The sequence below is a fragment of the Protopterus annectens genome, chromosome 7.part0 (assembly GCF_019279795.1).
Source record: "Protopterus annectens isolate FY-2018-M chromosome 7.part0, PAN1.0, whole genome shotgun sequence".
NCBI classification, from domain to species: domain Eukaryota; kingdom Metazoa; phylum Chordata; order Ceratodontiformes; family Protopteridae; genus Protopterus; species Protopterus annectens.
In genome coordinates this window covers 1,260,983,602-1,261,005,399 of record NC_056739.1, presented here as the reverse complement: position 1 = coordinate 1,261,005,399, position 21,798 = coordinate 1,260,983,602, and positions in this window count along the sequence as shown.

Here is a 21,798-nt window from a genome sequence, read left to right as displayed (position 1 = left end):
GCCAATGTGCCGAGAGACCACTTATGGATTAGGAGCTAGCATCTGTTCAGCTTTTCTGCCAAATATTTAGGCTTCCCAGGGATATGGATGTGCATGAGAAAATGCTTGCTAGACATCTCCTATGTCCATAGTTTGGGCGAAGAATTAGGATCCCGCTCCCTTGGTAATGTACAGTGTAACTGCTATGATGCCTACCTGTGCAGTGAGAATTTCAAATGGGACAGAGCTTTGGAATGTTTCAAAGGACAGTTTCATTGACAGCCAAACACCTTTATCTATCAATTATTTGAAATTATCCCCCATTCCACTCCCAGGGAAGACATGTCTGTGGTGACCATAACCAAGGAAGAGGGACTGTGGAAGGGATTATTGATGAGAAAAATAAGTGAATCCTTCTGCCATGCCGAGTGATGCTTACAGGACTGAGAAATATGGATCTGATGCTCCAGAGGAGCCATGTTCTGAGATAATTAGACTAAAAGTTCCCACTGGTTAAAACTCATGCAGTTTCTTACATGAGGAACCATGAGCATTACAGTCACCATGAGACCTACCACCTTGTGTTAGAAATAAATGGAAGCTGTGGAGGATAAGATAAGAAACTCTGGCCTAAACAGTCTAAATTCTGTCCACAGGAAGCCATGCTCTGCATAACTTTGAGTCTAAACTGCAGTCTAGAAGGACGATCAGCTATGCATGTTGCATCTGTCATTTGGTCAGATTCAGTATTTTTTTCTTGTTCGGCCATGATATAAATATATATATATATATATATATATATATATATATATATATATATGTGTGTGTGTGTGTGTGTATATGTATATATATATATATATATATATATATATATATATATATATATATAGGTTCATAGGTTGGTACTAGGCTATCGGCCCTAGGGCCTATACAAGCCTAGCCATAACAATTACCTGGATATTTCTTCGCACAATATTTACTTCCCTGGACCCCTGTCTAGCAGGGTGACTGATGTGATCCCCGGGGTGAATTTCCTATCTCCCATCCAATCGTCAATTTCCTTTCGAAGAGGACCAAGGAGGCGCATATATATATATATATATATATATATATATATATATATATATATATATATATATATATATATATATATATATATATATATATATATATATATATATATATATATGTATCAATATAGGGTGCCTTCTGTGTGGAGTCTGCATGCCCTCCCTGCACTCAAGTGGGTTTCCTCCAGGTGTTTCAGTTTCCTCCCACATTCCAAAGAGATGCAGTACGTGGATTGAATACTTTAAATTGGCCGTAGGTAAGTGTGTGTGTGCATGAGTGAGTGGTGTGAATGAACTACTGCAGCTGGGCTAGCAACCCGGCAGTGTAAACCTTGGCTCGAGATGATTGTCATTGCGGAAGTGACACCCTGACCCCATGTGCAAAATGGGAAAAGGTGTTGAGGATGGATGGATGCGTATATATATATATATATATATATATATATATATATATATATATATATATATATATATATATCTTTAACATCTTTACTGAAGTATCACTTAAGACATAAGCAAACATGCATTTTATATAAAAGAAAACAAGACATATTTATATATTCCCAGTTGCAGACATTATACATATTATTTTGTATATTTAGCATCAATTCAGCATTACATAACTGGATCAATTCTTGGCTTCCCTTAAACCTCATTCCTCCTCCAGAACATTATTCTGCATGTGTTGTTTCCACAATTTCCATTTTTTCTATGAAGATTCATTCCTACCCTTTTCTAAAGATCCCACTTCCAGTTCTTTTATCTCTCTTACAATATTCAATACTTCAAACACAGTTTAGTCTTTGATTTCCATTTTTTAGAAACTTTTTTGACAGCCACCAGAATTAAACTTAACAAGGCATTACTATGTATAGGCAATGCAGATCATGTATCCATGCTCAAAATAAATAAATAAATAAATAAATACATTAAATAAAATAATTTCCTTACTGACACCAACTTGTTCACCCAATATTTCTGACAGAGTGCACTTTAGGGAATTTTTAAGTCTGCCAACTCATTACGCTCTCATAATATATGTTCCCAGTTACCTCTTTTTTCTTTCCTATTACAACTCCAACATTTGCCATCTTCTTGAGGAAAAATTCTTTGGAGGCTGATTGGGGTATAAAAATACCTATGAAAATACTTCCAAATACAAATCCTAAATCTTCTAGGCTGTGTTGCTTATTTGGGAGCCATACATATGTCCTCCCATTGTTTCCTGGTGAATTGCTTATTCAATCCCTCTTCACAATTTTTTCTAATCTCTGCTGATGGACTCCTATAGTTACTGTGAAGTATTTTAGATGCCCTACTCATTACCCATTTTTTAACAGCAGCTTCTGTTCTAGAGTCAACTAAAAACTCTACCAGTGCTGGTCTTTCACTTAGGATTCCGCTATTCTCTGTACCCCTAATTGCAGTTACCCCTATTGGCAAAATCTCCTTTCTCCATTCTCATGTTGATTTAGTTCTTAGACTACTTTCTGCTACTTTATAAATATAATATTCCATATGACTGTTATTATTCTCCTTAAGGATCTGCATCCAAAATGCCACTCTCTCCTTATTTCTTCAATTTTCCCACTGGGTCATCATAACCTCTTTCCACTTTGAATTACAGCTTTCTGCTTGTGTTATGCATATGAGCCTTAACTGTGTAGCTCTAAAATATCCCTTCAAATCAGGTAATCCTAAACTAACTTGTTTTCTTATAAGGATCAAAGTATCCCACTTGACCCTTGCCCTTTTCCCATCCTAGATAACATCCATCAACTCTTTATTAATTACTGTCCACACCTTCTCCTCTAGTTGATGAAAATATGCCTGACTTGTATATAAAATTAAAGGGACTAAAAGCATTTTTACCACTTGTATCTTGCTACCCATATTCAAAAACAAAAGCTTCCAGTTTCTCAGTTTTTCTCCCAACATACCCTTAGCTGACATAACAGAATCCTTTTAAATCCATACTTCTAAATACTTAATTTTATTGTGTCCCTATAAATATAATTCTTATATGGGTACATGGTTTATAGCTATAACCTTTGTTTTATCTTTATTCATATTATATCCCAAAAAGACTTGAAACTATTTCACAATGTTCCACAACACCGAGATGTCCTTTTATGGCTTTATGAGGTACAAAATAATATTGTCTGTAAATAAAGCCAGCTTTTCTTGATTACCTTACTAATTATATCCTTGAATTTCTAAGTCCCTTACTTTTGCCAATGGCTCTAAATATAATGCAAATAACAAAGTGGAAAGAAGACACCCTTGCCTGGTACTTCTGTTCAGACAAAAATCTTCAGAGATGAATCCTCTCTCTTTAATTTTTCCACCAATCCCTCATATTTCCTTCTAATTTTCCTTAGTATTGTATCAGGAAATGCAAATGCTTCCATTGCAATAGTCATAAAATTCCAGCTTCCTCATTCAAATGCTTTCTCTGCATCAAGACCCACTGACAATAGTGGTATTTTATTGTTCTGTTGATGTTATCAAATGTTTGCCTCCTTCCACAAAACCATATCTATCAATTTTGGCAAACCCTTTGCTATTCTTTTAGCTATTATGGATATGACCACTTTATAATCATGGTTTAAAATTGAAATGGGTCTCTATGAAGCTGGGTCTGATGGGTCTTTACCATTTTTAGCATTACAGAAACATCTTTCTTCCAGGATGTTGGTGCTTCCCCTCCCTTTAAAATACTGTTAAAATCTTCCAGATCTATATTACTTTCTTCCCTCCTAGCTGCCAAACTATCACAGGAATACCATCTTTCTGGGGGACTTTTCAACAGATTGATTATACATCAGTGTTTTTATCTCATATTCTCCTATCTTAACTGTTACTTGTTGAGTCTCATTTACCTCTCTCCTTGGCATACTTAAGTCTTCCATAAATTTTTCCATTTGTGGTCTTTTTTAATTTCCACATTTCTCTGTTTTATACAAATTTTTATAACATTTCTTAAATATCTCTAATATTTCTTTCCTTGTTATGGGCCTCCTATGTGGCAGGTCCTCTTTAAAATGTAATTTTGGAACTATAAGATGCCACATAAAATATCATAAATCCCCTAAATGAGAGTAAGAATGTTCAGGCCTAGTGCACAACTAGAAACACTGATCCCACCAAGTCCTGGTCAAACACTTTGCCACCCATTCATAAAGCAATGTTATATTGAAAAATAGTAACACGTTTTGACTTTCTAACTCATACAAAAAGTTTGTACCATAACAGAAGTATCCTTGTTGTAATATAAGAATGTCTATGTTTAGATCCAACTGGTTTCTTATGTAACTTAAGCCATTATTTCTGAGTAATAATTTTCCTTTATAACTTACAATGTTTAAAATGGTTTGCAGAAAGAGATCATGAAATACTCTATATGCAAGTATAATTTTACCTCTAATAAAATGATAACGTGAAGTATAGCGTTTTAATAATTTAGATAATTCAGAATAAATTAAGTTAGGGTTAAACAAGACTTTTTCATATGTTTCCTTTGCACTCTTCTTAAATTCATTATTTTCCTTTGGTATAAATGAAAAAGCAACTATTATATTCAAGAATGGGTCTTACAAGTTTTATAAAATGAAACAAAGCAATCTCTATTGTTTATCATCATAACCCATTGTTTCATGGCATGAATACTTATTGCCTCAGCATGTTTATCAAAAGAGAAATTATTACTAATAAGTATACTAAGGTCTTTGAGAAAATCAACTTCTTTTAAAATGATGACTTCAAATAAATATTACGATTGGGTTTAACTTTACAACAATACATAAGAGAGCATTTATCTGTACTAAAGCTGAAGCCCATTGATTCTGCCCAAGTTGTTAAATCAAGTAGTTGTTAACAGATATTGCATCAGTTTCATTTAAAATGATAAACCTGACTTTTAAATCAGTGACACATTGGTTGATCTAACATTGTTGTTAAATAGTATGGGCCCCAGGACTGAACCTTGAGGAACACCTGTAAATACTCAAAGTAAGTGCCTCTGATGGTGACCAGTTGATTTGTGCCAAGCAACCAACTCATTATCTGTTTAAGGATGTATGGGTTAATGTTAACCTTAACTGTAGCATTATATGTTACAACATGAGGCAGTGAATTGAAGGCCTTAGTCATATCAGGACACACTATTCCTCTTGTCAGTCCTTTTTCCATTGCTAAAGAGACAAGTTAATAAAATTCCAGTAATTTAGAGTAGAATTAGCCTTTGTTAAATTCATGCTGTAATAAATCTTATAACCCAAGATTGTTAAAATGATTAATAATATCAATAAAACAATATTCAAAACATTTGCTGTTAATTGAAGTCAAATTAATAGGTCTATAATTTTGTGCCTCATTTATTTTCCCTTTTATATAAATTGGGTTAAAGTGTGAAACTTTCCAAGAACCTGGTACCAAAGCAATATAAAATAGTATGGTAAACACTGGCTTTATAATAGGTACACGTACATCTTTTGTGTTATGTAAAAAAGTGGTAGGAGTATTGTCCAGGCCATGGACGTTACCCTTTGTATCCCATTCAATCCCTTTCTTGTACTGACTGTCAATAAATGGGCATGGAAAATTATCATTTATTTTGTTTCCAGGATAGAGCACTGATCTCCAGCAGCCCTTTGATTAGGCTCAGCCCAGGAGCACCATGTAAGTGACTTACTCAGTCACACAGTTAGGCAATGGAGGCTGAAGGAATCAAACCTTGCACCACTGGACCACAGGAAACAGCTAGCTAACAGCTCCTTAATCCTCTAAGTCAACTGCCAGATCTTATAGCTGAATTACAAAGCTGTGAGACAAACATTGATATGAAATATAAATTAAATTCATTCACAATTGTTTTATCACTAGTAGAGTGCCAATCATTTTTTAAATTTCTATTAATGTATTTATAAAAACTGTTATAATTATCCAAGTTTTTTCTCATACTGAAACATGTTATTTGCAATCTGCAATATCAAATATTTGCTGATTTTATTTAGCCTTTTTATTTATTCTTATTGGTTACTTTCGATATATCTTAGAGGCATTCCTTTTCTTAGCATATAATCTTTGCAAATTATTATTCCACCAATTTGTCATTTATTCTAAAATGTTTGGTAGACACTGTATTCTCTATGCTTTTTTTAATAAGTCCTTTTTAATAAATCTTCCAACATCTTGTAGCCAAATCATTCGTCTTTAAATTTCAAAAATACCAGAAACTGAATATTTACTAATACCTCATGCAATAATGAGTAGTTGATCATATTATAATTATACTTTTGTTTCAGTTGTGGTAAATATAAGTTATGAATATCAAATTCAATCACATTGTGGTTTTTAGTACCTACTGAAGGAATAACCTTTACATTTTGAATGAAAGTTATTACATTGGTTGAGATAACATACATACAGTATGTTACCACCCCTTGCATTTTCCAAAAGTAATTACTGTAGATTTTAATAAGAATATTTAGGAATTCCTTAGAATGTGCAGTTTTAGCACTAAGGTTAAACCAATCAATGTGTCTGTAGTTATCTCCTAATAAAAGGGTTTTGCCATTACTATTAACATTATTAATTTCTTAAGTTAGTCAAATACATCCAGTGAGGTTTTTGGTCCTTGTTAGGACTTCTATAATAGAATAATATTAAGAGGAATCATATCTTTACTCAAGCAGATGTCAAGCAATATACATTCCAAAAAGTTGTTTGCAAATTTTAATATGGCACTAAGCCATTATGAATCAAAATAAAAACACTGCCTCCTCTAGTTTGGTTAATTAGACATTCATATTAGGTGTTACCCAGCCTGGGTTACCTGGGATACCTCTATTGAGCAAAAGCTGGATGTAAAAAACAATCAACCGGCAAAACATCAGCTTAGAGTTGCTACACTCAGTGTTGGTTCACTGACAGGACAGAACCTGGAAGTGGATGACATGATGGTACAGAGGAGACATGACATCCTATGTACCCAAGAGACAACATGGAAAGACAATGCAGCAAATTCACTTGGTTTCAGATCCAGAGTGTCCAGAGAGGACATGCTAGAAATGGTGTGGGGATTGTGGTGAAAGACATGCTTCAGAAAGTAGTGAGGAATGTCATCAGAATTAGGGAAAGACGCTTGGCAATCAGACTCCAGTCTAATGATAAGATAGTATTCATAATCTTAACCTATGTACCATAGCAGGGTTGCAATAGCAAAGACAAGAGTACATTCAGACAGCAGTTGCTGGACCTACTAGATAAAGTAGGGCAACAGGAATTGGTGTTGATAATGGATTATCTGAATGCATGCATTGGGACAAACAGAACAGGATATGAGGACTCCCTGAGTCCACATGGATGGAGCAACAGGAATAAAGAAGGATAGGTCATGTTAGACTTCTCTCTGGCAAATGGCTTGATAAATAGCCAACACATGGCTCAGAAACAGAGATGAGATCACATACAAGAGTGGCCAACATGCAACTCAGGTAGACTTCCTCCTAGTAAGAAAAGGGCACTGGGGTAAAATCAGTGATTGCAAAGTCATAGCCAATGAAACGGTTGGCCAACAGTATAAACAACTGGTTCCTAAAATCAGCTGCAAGCAATGGTCACAGAAGGCTGTAAGGTCAATAGAGATCAAGCTGAAGACATGGAAGTTGAATGGAGAGAAAGTACAACATTTCAAGGAATTACTAAGGGCTCTGGCACCCCAAGAAAAGGAGTAAATTGGTAGAGCTGAAGAAGAATGGCAGTGCCTCAAATCAGCATGTGTGAGGACTACAGAACAGATATGTGTCCAACCCAGGTATGGAAAAAAGGTACAAAAGGAAAGCTGGTGGTGGAATGCAAAAGTCCAGGAAGTCATCAAAAGAAAGAAGTGCAGGAAAAAGTGGGAGATAGAAAAGACAGACCAGACTAATAATGGCTGGCTAGCAAACAGGGTAAGAAAGGAGTTGCAATAGCAAATAACAGGGCATCACAGGCACTCTACCATCTTCTGTAAAGTGACTTTTATTTTGGTGGCACAAAAATAAACTATATCATGTTGCAAGGCAAAGACAGAAAGATAAAAAAGATAGTCAGATCCTTTTCATAAGGGATGTCAGCAACAACCTATTCACCAGTCCACAGGACATCAACAGCAGATGAAGTATGCCCAGCAGCTTCTGAATTAAGAAAACCCCACAGAAGCTGTATTACCCCAGACACAGACTACAATGAGAGAAAAAGAGGAGCCCACCATAGAAGAAATAAGAACAGTACTAAGGAAAGTGAAGTCAGGGATGCAGTCATAGCAGATATGATAAAGATGCTGGGTGAGACAGGAGAGAAATGGCCCCTGAGGGTACTCATAGCAACGAGGAGAGAAAGAATTATCCCAGATGACTGGAGAATAAGCATACTTGTGCCAGTGTACAAGAACAAAGGGGACATCCACAGATGTGGGCAGTACAGGGGTATCCAACTCCTGTCACATTGCTTGAATGTTCTGGAGATGGTGATTGATAAATGGATATGTACAGTAATAGAAAGTAAGATGGGGAATGAGCAGTTTATATTCAAATCAGGATGCAGCACAGCTGAACCGATGTTTGCTGTGGGACAGATAGTTGAGGAGAAGCTAGAGATGGGTAAAGAGTCCAATTCGGCATTCCTAGACTTGGAGAAAGCATATGAGAAGGTTCAAAGAAAGCTGATTTGGGCAGTCCTGTGGTGGTTTGAAGTCTCAGAAACATTTGTAGAATTAGTGCAAGCTATGTATAAGGACCCAGTGACTCAAGTACAAACAGTGTTCAGTCTCACAGACAGGTTCTGAGTGGGAGTGGGGGTTCATTACAGTTCAGCTCTGAGCCCACTGCTGTTCATACTTGTGATGGATTACATCAGCAAACAGGTTTTAGGTAGACAGACCAAGAAATTTTCTGTATGCACTATGTGGTATTACAGGCAGACTGAGCAAGAACTTCAGCAAAAGATAGGGGAATAGAATGCAAAACATAAGGTGCATGGGATGAAACTGAGGGGTCTATATTATAACACCAAAGTCTTAAAACTTCAAATGCTATTATATCGAACCCATTCGATCGAAACACCATATAATCGAACAGTCAGAATAGCAATTTTTTTCCCAAGGAAAAAAAATTTGCTGTTCCGATAAACATACACAGAACACAAGCACACCAAACTAAATAATCCACACAAATACACTTCACAAACTCCTACACTAAACCATACATACACTACTAGCTATCCACTTACCTTAACCCGACCCTAACCCTAAGGTCCATATCTACCGCACACTCACCTTACCTGCTCCCTAACCCTAAAGCCCCTATCGCACACTCACCTTACCCACTCCCTAACCCTAAAGTCCCTGTCATACACACACCTTACCCACTCCCTAACCCTAAAGTCCCTATCGCACACTCACCTTACCCAGTCCCTAACCCTAAACTCCCTATCGCACACTCACCTTACCCACTCCCTAACCCTAAGGTCCCTATCGCACACTCACCTTACCCAGTCCCTAACCCTAAACTCCCTATCGCACACTCACCTTACCCACTCCCTAACCCTAAGGTCCCTATCGCACACTCACCTTCGTTCGCACACTTACCTTAACCCAGTCCGTAACCTTCGCTCCACAGTTGAAGAAATAGCAAAGCTGCAGAAACGGCCCACCAAATACTTTCCCTAAGATAGTATTCAATATTCTGCAGCTTCGCTATTTTCAACGTTCAATGCATAGGGTTCAATATTATAGCATTAGAAGTTTTAAGACTTCGATGTTATAATATAGACCTGAAACTGAGTACAGATAAGACAGTGATAATGGTAGCAAATTGGGGAAATCAGAAGAAGCTGAGAATTGAGATAGAAGGGAAGATAGTGGAACATGTTAACAGCTTCATGTATCTGGAAAGGGTGGTTGAGGAGAAAGGGAGTCTGAATGAGAAGGTCAAAGCTAAAATCAGAGGGGCTGCAGCCCACTGGTACAGAGTGTCAGGTGTAGTGTATGACAGAAGAATGCCAAAGAAGCTGAAAAGTAAGGTGTACAAAACAGTGGTGCATCCAGTACTATTATATAGTACAGAAACCTGGGTAGTAAGGCAGAGCAGTTGAGAAAGTTAGAAGTGATAGAGATAATGTGCCTGAGATAGGTCGTAGGATGCATGTTGTGGGGCAGACAAAGAAATGAGGACATAACAGCAGAAACCAAAGTAGCTCTAATTGCAGAAAATATTGAAGAGAACTGATTACAGTGGTTTGGGCACATGAGCAGAAAAACAGAAGACAATCTGGTGAAGAAGATTTGTGACAAACAGGAAGAAAGCAAGAAGAAATGAGGGCATCCAGCAAAGAGGTGGATGGATTGTGTGAGAGAAAACCTGCATCAGTCAGGTATGAGTGTCAAAGAAGGCAGGAGTGTGGCATTGAATCAAGAGAGATGGCGACAGTTAACACAACACCCCAACCATGCATAGAAAATCAGTAAAAGGGAGGTTGATGATAATGACGATTTTGTGTATCTTGGGAAACATATATCCCATGTATCCCAGCACTCTGTGATGGCAGCAAACTTATATTCACGTCTGTTTTAAAAAAAATTAACTCTAAGTACTAACTACTTAGACTTTAACATTTTTAACAAACATATTAAATAAACAGCCTGCTCAATAGGGATTAAAATGTACCTTGTCATTATCAAATAAATGATTGTCTTGATTAAATCCTTCCCAGTAAATGATCAATTTAACATACATAAACAGTATGCAATTAACACAACCATATATTATAAATAGATGATTTGGTATAAGTATAATTATTCCTTTTTGCAGTTGGTATTACTTCAATGAGAATAATTTCAATTGAGTTTGATTCAGAGATTTCTGTTAAAGGCGTAATTTGTTGAATATAAATCATTTGTTCCCGCATGATTTTTTTTTTATGACTGTAGTTTTACCCTAACCAATCTAGACAATACCATCTTGAGTATCAGTTAGGCAGAGCCCAGGGAGAGTACTAACTATAATTTTATTTTGATCTAATCTACACTGTTTACTTGCTGTAGGTCTAATCCATGAGTCACTTAGAAAGAGGACTTCAAATTCATTTTAGGTTCATAGGTTCATAGGTAGATACTAGGCTATCTGCCCTAGGGCATTTATAAGCCTAGCCAGAGTGTATTTGGCTTCCGCCTCCCTATTAGATTAGCCTACTGTGCCTCTGCAAAGTAGGTCACAGAAGGTACCCTTTTAAGATTAGTTTACTGTGCCTCTGTCTAACAGGGACACAGAAGAGATCCCAGGGGTGAATTTGCGATTTCCCAACCACGCGTCCAGATTTCGCTTGAAGAGGGTCAGCGAGGGGCTATGTCTAACATGAATTGGGATTCTATTCCAGAGTGAGGGGAGCCTCTGGGAAATTAATCTGTCCCTCCAGCATGCCCTATTTATTTTTGTGCTGAGGTTTAGGTCCCTGGAGCGTGTAGCTCTAAGGGACTTGGATTTTTTGAGATGGAGCATGTCCATTAATTCTGGGTTTGACATGGCTTTGTACGTCAGGCATAGATCACCTCTCAGTAGGCGGTAAGCAACTGAGTAGAGCTGGAGGTTCTTTAGTCGAGCTGCATAGGACATCTGTTTGTAGCCCATGATCCTCTTGGTGAGGTACTTTTGGGGTCTCTCCAGTTGCTGCAGGTGTCGGGTAAGGTACATCCCAAAAGGGGCATTGTATTCAATTATGGGCCTGATGAGTGACGAGTAGAGGGGCACAATGACCTCTCTTGATCTAGATACAAACCCTTTCGTGATAAGGTGGGCTATATAGAAGGTCTTTCTAACCACTTTGGCAATGTGATTATCAAAGGAGAGATTACTATCTACGTTGGTCCCCAAATCTCTAATTACTTCTTCCAGATTTAATGGATTACCACCTATGTGGTAATTTGTGGGCACCTTGTTTTTCCCAAAGGGGATGACTATGCACTTTTTAGCATTTAGCTTGAGGCCGTGGCTCTGGCACCAAGCATCCATCTCTGTGAGACCCTTCTGGAGGATGCTTGTGTCAGCTGGAGATTCGATTATGGCCCCCAGTTTGCAGTCATCTGTGAACTTTGTCAGCCATAATCCCCCCGTGTTAGCCTGAACCTCAGGGAAGTATATACCGAACAAGAGAGGTCCCAGAACTGAGCCCTGTGGGATGCCACTTGTAACTGGTTTGGATTGGGACATGGCACCTGTGATTCTGACCATGTGGGTTCTATCTCTGAGCCAGTTTGCAACCCATCTTGTGATATAGGGGTTGATATTTAAGCTGGTAAGCTTATTTATGATGCCCGAGTGGGGTATTGTGTCGAAGGCTTTTACAAGGTCCAGGTAGGCTGTGTGGACTACCTTGCCCTCATCTATGGTTTGGTAACTGTTTCAAAGAAATCAACTAGGTTTAAGAGGCAAGATCTGCCCTTAACAAAGCCAAATTGGGTAGGGTCCAGTGTCTGGAGGCTCCCAATGTCTTTGTTTATGAGTTCCATGATAATACGCACCATAGCTTTACAGACCAGACTAGTTAGGCTTATGGGGCGATAGTTTCCGGGGTCCGTTGTGGCACCACCTTTGTGGAGTGGGACCACTGTAGCTGTACGCCATTCTTTGGGTACATATCCTGTAGTAAGGCTTAGTTTGAACAGTGACTTAATGTGAGGGTTCAGTTCTTCTTGGAGCTCATGTAAGACACAGCCTGGGACACCGTCCGGTCCCATAGATGCTGTGTTTTTTGCTTTGGAGAGGGCAGCTTTCACCTGTGCATCTGTGATGTCAGGGAGGTTACATTCAGTTGGGATAGGCATTTGCTCCTTTGGGGGGGAAGGGGAGAAGTTTGCACTGAATCTGTCTGCCAGGATGTTGGCTATGTCTGTAGGTTCAGTATATTTTGTACCGTTATGCAACAATTCAGAGCATATCTGGGGGTTTCCGCCCATGTTCCTGACATAACTAAAGAAGGCCTTGTGATTATCTTTAGTGTCTAGGACAATTTTTCTTTCGAAACTGGCCTTTGATGATTTTATGAGGGATCGAAGTTTCTTGCTAATACTGATCAGAGATGCCTTCCCTTTTTGGGATTTTGCTCTGTCGTGTAGTAGCTTCCTCCTTCTGTTGTATAGCTTATTTATGGCCGGGGTCCACCAGACCGGTCTCCTGTTTTTAGAGGAGTGAGTCTTGGTTTTATTTGGGATAGCACGATCCATGCATTCCTGCAGGTGCTAATAGAATGCATTTGTAAAGGATTCTGTGGATTGGGCTGTATTATCCTCTGGCCCAGGGGCTTTGAAGGATTCCACCTCAGTCTTGAAAAGTGCAAAGTTGGCTTTTGAGAAATTCTTTACAGTGATTTCCTTGTCTGGGGGTGGGGACAGGATATGGATGTCCAGGGAAATTTGTTTATGGTCTGATCTTACCAATGAGGGGTTTACCTCTGGTGTGGAACATAGAGTCCCCATGTTGGTGATGACCAGGTCCAATATGTTGTTCCCTCTTGTGGGAGTGGTGACCAGTTGTTCCATTGCGTTAGATTTTATAAATTCAAGGAACCGTTGGCCATTTTGTTGACGTATACCTTCCAGCAAACAGTTTCCATGCGATATCTTTACTGAATTTTCCTCTGTTATAACATTACTACCAACATATATATATATATATATATATATATATATATATATATATATATATATATATATATATATAGAAAGATATCAATAGAGTTACCAGATTCATCAATACCCTGTGAATGAAAAGCACAGCTGTTAATTACTCTCTAATGCAGTGTTGCAATTCAATACTTCACTGCTTAAGGGTCTTAATCTGGTTTCTGTATTTATTTAGTTATTTATTTTTGTTTTAAATTAGAATCACAAACAATTTCAAGTTGTTATACCCAAGAAAAATGTGCATCAGCTGAATTTGCGGTATTAGGTGTAACCTTGTGTTTATGTACAGCTATATTTATATCATTACTAATTCCCAAGGAAATTCCATCTAAGTTACTTAATTCACTATCTTTATTAGTTGAGTTTGTAGTATTAAACTCAGTACTTATATCATCAAAACACACACCTATGTTCGTGGTGGCTTTCAATAAAAATCTGCTCAAGCAACAGACACCTTCAAAACAGAAACGCAAACAACCTCCACCCCCCCCAACACAATCCAAATGACACATAGCCCACAAACTCAGTGTGCCACTCAGCCACAGCCCATAAGGCATAACAATGTGCCCAACACTCTAATCATAGGTGACTCTATAACCAGGCACACTGATGCTCCACTCACCTGGCTAAACAAGGAGAAAGTTACTGTCAGCTGCCTGTTGGGTGCCAGGATCTGCCACATATTGCACGCACTCAGGTCACTCCACAACAAGTACAAATATAACTCTGTCATTGTCCATGTTGGTGTGAATCACCTGAGATGTACCCCCCCGCCCAGACTACATGAAAAGAGGCATGGAGGAGCTCTCCAGTCTTGTAGCCCAGGCAGGTATGACCCTAGCCATGAGTAGCATCCTGCCATCACCCAGAATGATACCACAGTACAAGGACAAAATGACTGACTTCAACAATTGGCTAAGCTTCTGGTGTCATTCTAAGGGGATCCAGTATCTGTCTGCCTGGGATGACATGATCGACAGACCACAATGCTTTGCCAGAGATGGTCTGCACCTGTCCCCCTTGGGATTCTGGATACTGGCTAAGGCTCTTGCCAACCCTATAGTGCCTTTTTTAGGCAAGGTTCAAATGACAAATTCACCACCATAACAGGTACAAGCAAGCAAAATCTGAGGGAAAAGCTAGTCAATACTAGAAGTCTAAACCTCAAAATGCATTCACTTGAGGCACTCCTTAAAATGGAGAACATCAACATCTGTGCAGTGACAGAGACTTGGTTCAAGGCTCCAGAGAGCACCCCTGCCTTACCAGGCTATAATTCATACAACACCTTTTGGCCACCTAACCTGGACTGAAACACTAAAGGTGGAGGCATGTCCATATTCATTAAGGATATCCACACCTCCAGGCTAGTTGCTTAGCATAATGCAGCCAAGATTATCCAAGTGCAACTAACTCTGGGCAAGACCACAATCCAAATTGTAACTTGCTACAGATCCCCCACCATGCCCCAGAATTCCCACTCCTCATTTCTTGATACACTGGAAAATATTAGGGTACAACCCAACACCCTAATAATGGGTGATTTCAACTACCCCACCATTAACTGGGAAAACTACTCATGTACCAACTCTTTTGCTCAATGTTTTCTGGAATTCATAAATTCCAATGCCTTGGATCAACTTATCCACACACCCCCACCAGGGGCAGCAATATTATAGACCTGGTCATTACCAACATGGGCGACCAGTGTTCCACACCAGAGGTCAGTTCCTCATTGGTCAGATCCAACCACAAGCTAATCATCCTAGACATCCACATAAACTTACTTGCACAAAAGTTCCTTGACTTTGTTAACTCAAATGCCCTGGAACAAATTGTACAAAATCCTACAAGGGGGTCAAATATACTTGACCTGGTTCTCACCAACATGGGAGACAGTTGCGGTACCATAAATGTAGGACCCTCATTAATAAAATCTGATCATAAGTCAGTCACTTTTCAAGTAGCAATAACTCCAGAAGCCATCAGAGGTAAAGTCAGATTAAAAAACTTCACCAAAGCCAACTATAACCTCCTAGGGGTTGGCATAAATGATTTCCAAGCCCCAGTGCCCACAGATGGTCTTGGCAACTATACTAAAGTATACTCTGATGACCTGTACCAACACTTATGCAAATGTATAGACTTGTCTGTGCCAGATAGGACCATAGTAAGAATCTCAAGAAAAAACAAGCCACCCTGGTGGACATCTTGCATAAATAAACTATACAACAAGCATAAGAAGCTGTTGGTGTCAAGAATACCAAAGGGAGGTCCCAGCACTGGAAAAGCACCCTCCTAAGCCTAAATAAAATTGTCTTAGGACAACTTCAAGAATAATTTAGCAAACACAGCTAAGGATAACCATAAGGCTTTCTTCAGCTACATCAGTTGCCTAAAAGGTAGGACCCAGACCTGTGCTGAACTAGTGACAAATAATAGCACACATACTGATCCTGCAGAAATTGCTAACCTACTAGTGGACAGATTTGGTGAAAATTTCTCCCCTTTATCCCCTCTAAACATATCACAAACCATACCTTCAACAGCTTCCCTGCCCTATATATCTAAAGAACAGGTCATCAAAGCTCTGTCTAAGGCTAAAAACACAGCCTCTATAGGTCCTGATGGCATCCCAGGCTGCATTCTAAACAAACTAAAACAGGAATTAGCAACCCCCTTAGGCACTCTATTTAACCACAACCTGAATACAGGAATTGCCCCAGACGAATGGAAAACCATGACCCTTATCCCCCTCCACAAAGGCAGCTTAACAATGTATCTTGGGAAATATAGACCCATAAGCCTGACTAGCCTTATCTGCAAGACCAGCTAACGTATCATCATGGACCTCATAAATAAACATATAGGTGACTTCCAAACCCTTGATCCAACCCAGTTTGACATTGTAAAGGATTGATCATGCCTGTTAAACCTAGTAGACTTATTCAAAAATGTGACCAGGGCCATAGATGAGAGCAAATTTGTGCACACAGCATATCTGTACTTGGCAAAGGCCTTTGACACAATCCCCCATTCAGATATTATTGACAAACTCACACACCTAAATGTCAAGCCCTTTCTTGTTAGTGGGTCGTAAATTTGATCACTAACCGTACACACGCTATCAAAGTGGGTGACTCCACATCAACCAGCAGACCTGCCACTAGTGGGGTTCCACAAGGGTCAGTAATGGGCCCCCTTTTGTTTGGTATTTATTTCTCAGAAGTTCAGGCCAAAGCAAAGGGGATGTGGCTGACCAAGTTTGCTAACGACTGCAAACTTGGCGCAATTGTTGACTCCACAAATGATGACAGTGTAGTCCAAGAGGGGCTTACATAGACCAGTGACTGGTGCCAAATCTGTGGACTCAAACTAAATCCAAAAAAAAAATGCATCATCATCCCCTTCATTAAAAGCAATGTCCCTACTAACAATCAAATAAACAACAATACCTTAAGTATGAATGCTGTAGTGAGGGATTTGGGCACACAAGTAGACTGTGACCTAAACTTTGACCACCAGGTGTCCACTGTAGTAAGAAAGGCTTATTACGTCACACATTTGATTAGCAAAGGCATAGCCTCAAGAGCAAAAGATGTTATAACCCCCCTATACTCATCCATTATCAAGCCCATAATTGAGTATAACACCCCCTTTGTTATGTACTATACCAGGCAACTGCAGCAACTGGAGAGACCCCAGAGATTTTTAACTAAGAAGATCCAGGGTCTTCAGAACATGCCTTACACAGACAGACTGAAGTCTTTGTCACTGTACTCAGTAGTATATAGGCTGCTTAGGGAAGACTTATGCCTGGCTTGCAGAGCAATCTCTGACCCCAACCTGATGAAGTTGCTACATATCCATAAGTCAAATGGGAATAGAATTACCTGCTTCAGTAACCTAAATCTTGCCTGTGATTTAAATAGGGCATGCTGGAGAGACAAATCCATCTCACACAGGTTGCCACGTCTCTGGAATAGGCTACCAATTCATGTTAAACAGCACCTCTATGACTCCATTCAAAAGGAGCCGGGATGAATGGATGGGAAACTGCAAATTCTTGCCAGGAATAGCTTCCACATCCCTCTTGAACATGGGCAGTCATTACTAATAATAATCTTAGGCAATGACTAGACTTTTTCTCTTAAAATATAATGGGTGTAATAGGCTAGGCTTAAAACGACCCTCGAGTCAATAGCCTAGTAACCTCCTATGAACCTATGAACCTATGAAATAAGTTCATAATGCCTTAAAAAGGCATGTGAGAGTTCACAAATAAATGGTAAAATAGTCTCCAGAGAAGAAATAAATACTACAAATAAGTAATTATTTATGTCCACTCATCAGCGTTTCTATACTAAAAGCTTTTCCCCTGATTGACTAGGTTAGCCTTCACTCACACAATCACTAGACAACAAGGAAGAGGAACAAAATAGAAGAAATAAGTGAGTTTGCGAGCCTTAAAAAAGGCAGATGAAAGCTCACAAATAAATCTCCATAGAGCAAAAAATATCACATGAACCAAAATTGCTTTTATTCTTTATGTAACAGTCAGGAGGGAATGATCAACTGAATCAGAAAAGCATGAGTCATATTTATGTAGATACTGCCATTTAGCAGTCTGTTTATGAAGATACCACCATTTAGCAGTCTGTTTACGAAGATACCACCATTCAGTGGCCTGTTTACGAAGATACCACCATTCAGCGGCCTGTTTACAAAGATACCACCATTCAGCGGCCTGTTTACGAAGATACCACCATTCAGCAGCCCATTTGTTAAACTGGGATAAAGGCAATCTGTGACTGTAGAGGTGGCAGTCATAGTAAAAATAAACATCTATAATTTTTGCTGTGTTCTGATTAGTAGACAATAATTGTTGCTACTGTCTAGAATCTATGAATAGATTAGTAATGGGACAGAAACTGACTACAGGATTAAAGTTGTATTAAAGAAGAGAGGAATAGTACTTTAGCTAAATGAATTAAGTGAGTATATTTAAGGTATGCAGGTACTATTTTAAACAGACACGGGCAGATTAAATAGGCTAATGATTTAAATGTTTGTGGTGATGTCATTTTAAGGAAACGTGTGTATGAAGTGTGGAGCCTGTATTGTGTCAAAATTTCTTAGTAATTTGCAGGCGCCTTTTGACTGAATTTTTTTAAAGTGAATTGTTAGGCAATAACCCATACCTGGGTGTGGGTAATGCTGGATTTACCCACGGTTGGTATGGTTTGGTCATGAGGGCGAAGCCCGAGTGGCCAAACAAAGACAACCGTGGGTAAATCCAGCATTACCCACACTCAGAAGTGGGTTATTGCTATTATACAATGACATTATTTAAGGAAAAAAAACTTACTTTCTTAAATAATTGCATTGCATTGTATAATGCCTCCTTGCTGCCCTTCTGCAGCTGTCTGGTATTCTGCGGCAGTTCTGATGTACTGCGCATTTGTATGCTTACGCAGTACATCAGAGCTGTGGGTGGAAGCAACGGAGAAAGCAAGATCTCCATTGCTTTTTACAAAGTGTCTCACTATGTTAAAGGAGTTTAACATAGCGAGACAGCTTTAAAAAAAGCAACGGAGAATCTCCGTTGCTTTTTTTAAAGCTGTCTCGCTATGTTAAACCCATTTAACATAGCGAGACAGCTTTAAAAAAAAGCAACGGAGAAAAGAAGATCTCTGTTACTTTTTTTAAAGCTGTCTCGCTATGTTAAACTCTTTTAACATAGCGAGACAGTGTCTAAAAGGCAACGGAGATCTTGCGTTCTCCATTGCTATAAAAAATGACTTATACTAATGGAAAAAGTCTGGGCGACCAGACCTTTTTCCATTAGTATAAGTCTGATTTACAACGTGCACGCTGCCCAATCAGCGTGCACATTTTGGAATATTAATGGAGGGTCATTGTATAATGAGCCATAATTCATTTATGTCATTCTTTAGATTATTGGAATTATTTTCTCTCTGTCAAGGCAATGTTGCATGGTGTATAGCTGATAGATGGTCACATATTGTTATCCTTGATTCTATTAAGTATTTTTTATATTAGGAAACAAAGATAAAGTTGGAAGAAGAAGAAGAGCAGCTATGGTGCATATTTCTTGCAAATCCTGCCAATTTTTTCCAAAAGAATTTAGGGCTAGATATTATTTGTGAGAAATGTTGATTTGGAGGACTAAGGAATTACTTTTGCTTAGGGGATTATTTAACTCTGCTGTTTCTCTTAATGTTATTTTTTTAGTTATTTTGTTTGCAAGGTACATAGAACATAGGCATTTAAATCTCTTAACAACAAAATAAGTAAATAAATGTAAGTAATTTAAGTTACAACAGCAGTATTCACCATGTACTCATTTACTGCAGAAGTACTTTTCTTCAAAATAAGATAACATAAAAATGAAAACAGATAATGCACTGTAAACATCACAGGCAAGTTTGAAAGACAATGATTTCTTGAAGTATCAGGAGAATTGGGATATTTCAGGTGAAGTTCCACAATTTCACTTTTTTTTTCAGGGAAGGAAAACATTTTGGTAGAAAACGGTACTATAGTGGACAGAAAGTGCACTAAATATTGTCAGTGTTGACTCGGGCTTATAGATCTCTGCATCCTTTTACACCCCTGTGTTCCAGGAAAAATATAAAATAGCTGCCTGATGGAACAGCATGTGAAATATCAATAATAAAATTAAACTACAGTACATGAATAAATTAGATCAGCCGTGGTGGTGCAGCGGTAGCGTTGTTGCCTCACAGCAAGAGGTTCTCCTGTTTGATTCTTGGCTGGAGTGCGGGGGGTGCCTTCTGTGTGGAGTCTGCATGTCCTCCCCGTGGTTGGGTTGCGTTCGAAAGACATGCATAAATGGGCATGCCTTCATTGAAGGTTGAACATCGAGCTGACACCTCGGCGTTTGTGAAAATCTACTGCCAATCATTAGCGGACCGGAGTTTCTCTGTGGCGACCCCTAACCGGGAAAAGCCGAAAGACAAACAACAATAACAGTACATGAATAAATTGATGTCCTGTTCTGTTTACTTCTATCAGATTAATTTCTCTTTTGGGTTTTGAATATCATGGCAGGAATAGACCCCTTTCCTAAGTCAAAGTATGATCAAAGTTCATAAAATTAGTATTATTTCAGTCTTTGATGATTGGCAAAAGTGTTCTTTGCAGCACCCACAGTGTGCTCAGAACTGATTCCTTCTGCAATTCATATGAAGTAAAATGTATTGGTAGCATATCTGAGTATGAGACCCATTGCTCCTGTTACTATTAGAACTGTCAGGTTATCCTTCTTCCACATCGCCCTCATTTCTGCCTGCAGTTCCTGGCATTTTATGACTTTGTGTGTGTGTCTCTCTGTATGTAAGGTACTGTAATCACTGGATGTAGCAATTTCAATGATCAGTGCTTATTTTGTCTTCTTTTTATGGACTACTATAACTGGTTTTCTCACATCTATTTTTGAACTGTTTATAATGAGTGATCCCATGTGATTTAGACTTCATCGTTGTCTATAATGCTTTGTGGCTCATGTTTCCAATGCTTCTCAGCTACTTCAGTATTGTAATATTTGCACAATCACCAATGCAATAGTCTTATTATACCTTTCAGTCTACAGGCCCTTTGCCATTAGAGTATCGCACCCAGCAACAAGATGTGTGACTGTTTCCAGTTCTGTTTTACAAAACCTGCATTGCTCTGTTTCTACCACAATTTCAATAGACTTTGTAAACGAATGAGTACACAGTATACTAGGCCACCAGTATTAACATTTTGTATTTTGGTTTAAATTCACTTCCTCTTAGCCATTTCTTCTTAGGTTGTGATTTGCATAAGGTTGTTCAAGAAGTTTTCTGTACTTAAAACTTCATTTTTGCCTTTTCCAAATTTCTTGCCTTCTTATCTGATCCTTCTGCTTATATTCTTTCTTTTGTTTTTTTTTTTGTTTTTTTTTTTTTTGTTAAATTCAGTTGCTGCTTGATTTTTGTCTACTTCTGGAGTGATTTGCATTCC